This window comes from Bos grunniens, chromosome 12 (assembly GCF_055505025.1).
Source record: "Bos grunniens cultivar Pamir isolate PY7600 chromosome 12, Bosgru_T2T1.0, whole genome shotgun sequence".
NCBI classification, from domain to species: domain Eukaryota; kingdom Metazoa; phylum Chordata; class Mammalia; order Artiodactyla; family Bovidae; genus Bos; species Bos grunniens.
In genome coordinates this window covers 22,058,320-22,066,748 of record NC_141176.1, presented here as the reverse complement: position 1 = coordinate 22,066,748, position 8,429 = coordinate 22,058,320, and the positions used below count along the sequence as shown (strand labels likewise).

The 8,429-nt window shown below is 47.2% G+C and overlaps 1 protein-coding gene across 6 annotated transcripts in view; it reads left to right on the top strand.

Moving 5' to 3' along the window:
* Positions 1-7,708: 7,708 nt before the first annotated feature.
* SLC25A15 (solute carrier family 25 member 15) overlaps positions 7,709-8,429 on the top strand; it is a 32,255-nt gene continuing 31,534 nt past the window's right edge. For 4 of the 6 annotated variants that reach the window (XM_086329251.1, XM_086329249.1, XM_086329246.1 and 1 more), the window contains exon 1: positions 7,709-7,749. The gene's annotated coding sequence lies outside the window, so the exon portion shown is untranslated. Of the gene's footprint in view, positions 8,157-8,429 lie in introns of all 6 variants that reach the window. The other 2 variants (XM_086329248.1, XM_086329252.1) reach the window with 2 other exon arrangements.

The window sequence follows — 8,429 nt, the reverse complement described above, 5'->3', positions numbered from 1 at the left end:
GAAGCCTAGTGATGGATGAGGAAGCAGCAGGTTCTGCAACCTCTTGGTTAACCCTACAGGGAGGTGTTATTAACCACTTTGGTAACTCTAAAATGCCCTTCCCCACCCTCTTACACTGTTGGTGGGAATGCAAACTAGTATAGCCACTATGGAGAACAGTATGGAGATTCCTTAAAAAACTGGAAATAGAACTGCCTTATGATCCAGCAATCCCACTGCTGGGCATACACACTGAGGAAACCAGAAGTGAAAGAGACACGTGTACCCCAATGTTCATCGCAGCACTGTTTATAATAGCCAGGACATGGAAGCAACCTAGATGTCCATCAGCAGATAAATGGATAAGAAAGCTGTGGTACTTATAGACAATGGAGTATTACTCAGCCATTAAAAAGAATACATTTGAATCAGTTCTAATGAGGTGGATGAAACTGGAGCCTATTATACAGTGTGAAGTAAGCCAGAAAGAAAAACACCAATATAGTATACTAATGCATATATATGGAATTTAGAAAGATGGTACCAATAACTCTGTATACGAGACAGCAAAAGAGACACTGATGTATAGAACAGTCTTTTGGATTCTGTGGGAGAGGGAGAGGGTGAGATGATTTGGGAGAATGGCATTGAAATATGTATAATATCATATATGAAACGAGTCGCCACTCCAAGTTCGATGCACGATACTGGATGCTTGGGGCTGGTGCACTGGGACGACCCAGAGGGATGGTAACGGGAGGGAGGAGGGAGGAGGGTTCAGGATGGGGAACACGTGTATGCCTGTGGCAGATTCATTTCAATATATGGCAGAACGAATACAATATTGTAAAGTTTAAAAATAAAATTAAATTTAAAAAAATGCCCTTCCCCTAAGTACTGACTCTTGGCATCCCATTGGACAAGATAAATCCTACTCAGCGCCCTGTTATACTTTTTGGTGTTAAATCACACATGTAATTTTAACCCCATATTAAATGATTTATATACACAAGCTCCCAGGTATACAACATAAAGCCTTCTTTCTTTGGTTGTCTTGTTCGGTTCCTAGAAGGGGATTCTCAACAGGAGAATAGAGACAAACTTCAAATCTCCCATTGACCACAATGACCAAAATACATGAGAGAAGAAGAAAGATTTAAGAGCTGTGGGCTGGAGATAATCTACCATGACAGTTGCTAAGGCAACCATCTGTCATCATTGCTGTCACTTAGCCTGTTCTGGTTCATGGTGACCAAACTAGGAACTGCTCTTCCAGATCTGATCATGAAAATATATATTAAGTCCCTGAGCTGATGGCAGCACTTCTTTGGCAGTTCAAGTTGTATTTAATGTTTGTTGACTGAAAAACTGAAGGTATGTACTGGATGGCTGTAGATGTGAAGATGAGAAATGACAGGAGCAACCTGCAGGAGAAAATATGTTCATCTGATACTGCTGACAGTCTGTATTTCAAAGGTAATAGAACCAATGATAAGTATATTTTACAGCTTTTAATGATTGAAATAGAAAATCTAAACGTAAAAAGAAATCACCTTTACAGTTATTTTATTTAAAAAACATATATAAAACGTCTGCAATGCTTACTTTGGATCATTAATTTGGTAAAAGATTTGCAAGTTTGGTAATGTTTTCCACTTACTATGAGACATATTATTGTTCATTTGATCTCTCAAGGCATATTTTATGATCATTTTAAAAAATGGTTTTGATCTTAGATCTAACTGAAAGCATCATCAAAGAGTATGCATGTGACCCTATGAGTTAATAATTGAATACTTCTCACATTTAAAACAAATTAGCCAGGAGTACCCTGGTGGTCCAGTGGTTAAGACTTCACCTTCCAAAGCAGGGGGTTCAGGTTTGATCCCTAGTCAGGGGAATGCCTCATGGCCAAAAATCCAAAACATAAAACAGAAGCAATATTGTAACAAATTCAATGAAGACTTTAAAAAATGGCCCGCATCAAAATATCTCAAAAAAAAAAAAAAAGGCAAGATAGTCTTTATAAAAGTATCCATTGGAGATAGGCCCAGTTGTGAGAAAAGACACATGTGTACACAAGCGTGCGCATGCACACACACACACACACACACACGAGAGAGAGAGAGAGAGAGAGAGAGAGAGAGAGAGAGAACTGTGTACACCAGCAAATCCCTTACTGGCAAATTCTACAACAATGATGCAATCCAATAGATTGATTACAAAGATTCAACAGGTAGTGACTAAAACCCACCATGGGCCTGGCCCTGGGCCAGGCAAGGCGCAAGTCACAACTTCCGGGCTTCAGTTGCAGATCACTGAGTAGATTAGAATCCCAGGGACGGGGGAGCCTCGTGGGCTGCCATCTATGGGGTCGCACAGAGTCGGACAGGACTGAAGCGACTTGGCAGCAGTAGCAGCAGCAGAGTAGATTAGAGACCTGAGAATTTAGCAGGTGTCTCCTCCTACCTCCCGGCCCCGCCTCCCAGCATTCCCTGCTTTATACTCTGGCAGAGCCAAACTGCTCCAGTTCCCCAGACCTGTTGTTCTGCTTTGCAGCTCTGCACCTTCAGAAGTGGCCTTCCTCCATACCGCTCCCCCTCACCCCTGGAATGCTCAGCCCGTCTAGAGCCGGCATGTGTCATGTTTTCTGGCTGCTTGAAACCGTTTGAAAACCCTGCCTACATTCAAAGCATTTTCTAATAAGTGGGTCTTTCCTCTCTAAGACAGAAGCCAGAAAACCCCCACGTTCCCAGCCCCCTTTTACAGATCAGGGTTCAGTCACGTGACCCAGGCTCCAACCATCAGCTGCACCCAAAGGAGAAACTCATTTGGAAATGAGAAACAGGAGGCCACAGGGACAGGGCCTGGCAGGACAGGGAGTGGCAATGGCTTATCAGGCAAAGCTGGGAAAGAAGATGCTCACTTTGGAAAAGCAGTAGCAAGAAGGCTGAGGCCCTGACATAGATGGATCACAGGGACAACTATACCATCAGATGGGAAAATGGGACCAACTATAACGTCTAGAGCTCTTAAGGGACTGCAGCATGGTTTCCACGGCTGACGCGCTCTGCAGTGGGTTTGAGGACTTGTTTCAAGTCCTCAGGGAGTATCATCTCCCCATTCAGCCATCAGGAGAATCACCCAGAATCTTTTTAACTGGCTGCTATTTTGCTCTGTCAGCTAGAATTAGCTTCTGCCGACTGGAAGAGCCCTGAGTGCTACATCAGCACACGTTTGTTCATCTTCTTAAAAAAGACGACTTTGCCTTTCAAAACATACCCCGATAGGGGAATCTCCTAGAGGCCTGCCCTGAGATTCTCTTTTCCATCTTTTATTCATGCCCTTCTCTGAGATGCCACACCACTCACACCCCTTTGCTGCACACCTTCCCTGAATTATAATTATTTGTTTTTTCCTCTTCTGCTTGGACTGAGGGCTCTTTGAGGCTTGCCATTGTCTCTTTCTTTTTTAAATATTTGGAAAACCCGAACTCCTTTGACTGACCCAATATTTATCGGCTGGTCCTTTTCAGAAGTTTACTGAAACCTGTTTTAGACCAGTCATGGTAACTTCATTCTCTTCCCAATGTTTATGTTTGGCGTAGCATGGCACCCAGTTTCAGGCCAATGAAATATAAGGAGAAGTTTGACAGAGGGCTTCTAGGAAAAAAATTTTTTTTTTTCTCTGATAAAAAGTTGGTATGGGAGAATGCTTTCTGACTTTGGATGTTGTGTGTGAAAATGTGATAGGCAGAGCTGTGGCAGCCATTTTGTGATCATGAGGAAAAGAAAAGACAAATATAGAAGTGAATCCAGATGCCTTTGAGCTGTTAAATTAACCAATCCTAGAACTTCCTATCTCTAGAAATATTTTTATATTCAAAGTAAATATGCTGACAGCTGGACAGTCTATTACTTGTAGCCAAATATGTACTAAAACATGTATGAGAATATGATTTTTTTATATTATGGCATACTATTTCCTCTTATTGATAACCCATTAAAGTTTAACCATTTAGAGGCATTTCTCCTAATTCTTTGCTATAATAAGTTATCTTTCATTTTTAACATATTTTACCAATTCAAACCTAAGGATCTTAAAACATGTACCTTAGCTGATTTTCTTATTTTTGCTTGTACCATTAAAAAACTGCCAAGGAAAAGATAAATAAAAAAACTGTCCCCCTTCAAAACATTGCCCTAACAATGCTTTCACAGGACACAAATTACCCTCCTTTATCACACTGATAGAAATCCAAACATATTTATTTCAAATACAGATTCTATCTGATTCAAAACAAATTTGAGGGTTTTCAATAAAAGTTACATCACAGCCAAAAATATTCAATGGGAGTTAAAATTGTGTGATCAAAGCAGTTTCTTCTTTCTCATTAACAAAAGGTATCCTTGAATGAGAGATAATTTATGTTTCTGAATTATTTGCAGCTCCAGTTAACACTTTGTTAAAACACACTCACATGATATCAGGGCCCAAAGGCTTCAAGTGGTGAAATTCTTTCTTCTTTTAGTATCATTAACCAGCACATTGTGAAATTCTGTTGAAACAGCAGAAGCTCCCTTTTCATGCAGCCACTCTGTCTGTCCCCTCACCTCCGACCTGCGTCATACCTTCCCTCTCACCCCAGAGCCAGCTGCACTGATGTTCCTGGATTATGCAATCCCAAGTGCTACACACAGCTGCCTGGAGCAAAGAGGTCAGTGCATTGACTTCTTTGCTGTTTTGAACCTGGATTTGAAATATCATTGGGTTGACTAACCTCTACGGAGAGCAGTGATGCATGACTCTAAAATTTTCTTCTCAAGAGGCCAACAGGTCCCGGGGGAATAACCCTTAGGACGAAAACTTTCATGATTTAATGGCAGTCAGGTGATTTTTCAGTCCTCCTCTGAGCTCCTGTGAGATGTTAAACCTTTTCACATCTACATATGTCTCTATTCCTAAAGCAAAGATAGCATACAGGGCCACCATTGTAAGAGGTGATTTTTAACAAAATATTATGAAGGGAGATATTATGGAGCTCTTTCCAGGAGAAAGGGTTCCTGCAACCCTCTTGCTTTTCAGAGGAGGCCTTCTGGGAGGTATTACTGTAGAGCATAGCAGTTAACAATATGAACTCTGAGTCCCACCTCTCCTCTTAATAACTGTACAACATCAGTTAAGTCCCTTGACCCCTCTAGGCCTCAGTTTCTTCACCTGCGTCATTTTCCCGGCCATGGGGGTAGTAAGCCAGATAGCAAATGGAGAAGAAAACAGGTGAGAGTTTGTGCAAAAAGGCAACTTCGTAAATGAGGGGTTAAAAACTTGCAGGGAAGTTTCCTGATTGCTTCTTAGTTTACAGAATTGAGGCTGAGGGTTGTGAAGGAGAGGTGAGGGAGAGAAGAAATGTAAAAGCCTTGGGGAGAGTGATGAGAGTTAAGGCGCTAAAGCAAGACAGGACAAAATGTCAGGAGACCCTGATCTGGAGTAGCAGCACGCCACCCCCCACCCTCCCCATGCCGTATTGCTACTGCAGGCTCCCACAAGCAGCGGGATTCAAAGGAGGCCACGACGCTGTCACGTGATAGCTGAGGTTTGGAAAGGCTAAATGACTCACTAAAGGTCATGGAGATTTTAACACAGGTGGCCTTGCTCCAATTCCAGGGCTTTTTCTAATCTGTAACAGGAGGTCTAAGCCTACCTCTAGTTAGCTCCTTTGGGCCTCATGTTTCTGGTTTGCAAAAGCCACCAGGCCAGGTGCCACGGAAAGTGCCAATCCTCTAGGACATTATACTGAGGGTTCTTCTTCTCACTGGTTATGCTACATGTCACTGGGCAAGTCGCTCAAATGCCCTGGCTTGTTTCTGTAATTAAATTATGCTCCAGAAGCTTGAGTTCTAAAGTGCTGATTCTGTGAGAAGACAATGGTTTTCTGCCACATTGAGAAGGGCTCCCATGCATGTATCAGGAGGTCTGACACCCTCACAGCACTTCCTCACCATCCCCCGCTCAGGTCTATTCAGCTGGGCATTCATGTTTAAGCATTAACAGGTACTCAGTCTCTCAGTTGTATCCAATTCGTTGTGAACCCATGGACTGTAGCTCACCAGTCTCCTCTGTCCATGGGATTCTCCAGGCAAGAACACTGGAGTGGGTTGCCATTTCCTCCTGCAGGGGATCTTCCGGATGCAGGGATCAAACCTGTCTCCTGAGCTGCAAGCAGATTCTTTACCCACTGAGTCACCTGGGAAGCCCTAACACAAGCCACCTCAAATATTTGTCACTGGCCTTCACACACACAAAAAAAAACAAACAGGCTTCCCATGTGGCGCTAGTGGTAAAGAACCTGCCTGCCAATGCAGGCATAAGAGACATAAGAGAACCCATAAGAGACATGGGTTCAATCCCTGGGTTGGGAAGATCCCCTGGAGAAGGAAATGGCAACCCACTCCAGTATTCTTGCCTGGAGAATCCCATGGACAGAGAAGCCTGGCTGGCTACAGTCCATAGGGTCACAAAGAGTCAGACACGACTGAAGCAACTTAACACTTAGGACGCAGTCACCAAAAATCACTTTAGTTACACTGGCAGTAGGCCAACACCACATTCAAACAGGGCAGAAAGTTGTAAAAGAAAACTGATAACACAGTTTAAAGAAGAAAACACGGTGTAGGAAAGGAAAATGAATGCATGATGTCTGAACCAATGCACCAAGACCATGACTGTTAATGGAACAGCTGTGAGTCACAGATCAACACCCTCCCAAACGAGTGAGTCTTTGCCTGGGACACTAGAGAAAATTCCTCTACTCCCAGTGCACAACAGAAACCTTGAACTGTGCTTTTTAATGAAATGCCAGAGAGGTGCAGAACTAGTCTATAATTCATTGCGCTTGGTCATGCGCTTAGTCGCTCAGTCGTGTCCGACTCTTCGCGACCCCATGAACTGTACCTGGCCAGGCTCCTCTGTCCATGGAATTCTCCAGGCAAGAACATTGGAGTGGGTTGCCATGCCCTCCTTCAGGGGATCTTCCCAACCTAGGGATGGAACCCAGGTCCCTGCATTGCAGGCGGATTCTTTATTGTCTGAGACACCCGTTGGAAACTATTCTTAAAAAAGACAGAGTTACAGTTTCCATTGGTGGGTGTGCTTTTCCCAAATGTCATCTGTGTAGATTTCCTCGCGGAAGGTGGAATGGGAAATGTTTTGGGGTTTTGTTTTTACCGGCAATAAGCGAATGTATTTTTCATTTCAGTACTTTGGTGCTCAATTATAACATAAAATGAAGGCCTTGAGCCCCGAGTCCCAGCCAAGTCAACACCCTGCAGACTTGTCACTCGTCTAACTCCAGGCACTCCCAGCGCCCGCTCTGAAGTCGAGCTAGAGTCGAGCTCACCACGGGCCTCCGGGAACCGAGCGGGCAGCAAAGCGACGTGGAGGCCCCGACTCCCGGCCGGCCCTCCGGCCCCGCCAGCCCGGCCAGCCCCGCCCGCTCGCGGCCCCCGGCGGTCCCCAAGCCCGAGCGCGCCGCCGCACCGCGCCGACTTCCGCTTCCCCGGCCGGCGGGCGGGAGGCGCTGCAGCCCCGGGCCCGCGCCGCCCGCCCCGGCCGCAGGGGCGCTCCGGAGGCCCGGGGGCCGCCGCCGGCGGCAGTCGGGCACGGGAGGCGGGGCTGGAGGGCAGGGCCGCGGCAGACGTGGGTGTTAAGCCGCCACCCCCGCCGCCGAGCCAGAGCCGAGAGCAGGCGGCGGAGCGCGAGGAGGACGCGGTGGTAAGCGCAGCCCGGTCAGGCGCTCGCGGACTGCGGGGAACCTGCCGGGAGGGAGCGGGGAACGGGCGGGCCTTGGCGCCCGGGCTGCGTGACCTTCCCGGGCGGCGGGGATCCGGAGTCCCCGGGCCCACACGCACCGCCCACGTGCCCGGGGATCCCGCGGTCGCCCCTTTCCCGCGCTCGGCCCTGGACTTCCCCGTAGACCCTCGGGCCCCGCGGCCTCCTGCGCGCCGCGGTCACCGCCCGGGAAAGGTTGTCCTCCTTTGCCCCGCTAGTCGTGTCACCCAGCCTCCTGGCTCCGCGCGGCGCCGCGCAGGGCGGAGGCGCGTATGAATGGGAGACTCGGGCAGGTTGCTGGGTAGAGTCAGTGGACGTTTAGAGCCGGGAAGAAGTTGGAAGTCGTCTCCGTAAGCTAACCCTTTGGGCGGACCGGGATCCCGAGCCCCCGAAGCGGGAGCTCCGGTATCGGCTGCTAAGCGGCGAGACTGGTTTGCATCCTTGCGCCCGTGGGGCGCCCCTCTCTGGGCGCTCTGATGGCGGGCGGCCTCCCCTCACCCCAGCTTCGGCCTGAAGCTGGAATCTTCCCTAAACTGTGATCTGGTGGGGGAAGGCGGGGGTCCTCGGATTCTCCCGCACAAGAAATGAATTTCCCCGAGGAATGGGAAATGTACATGGTCTTC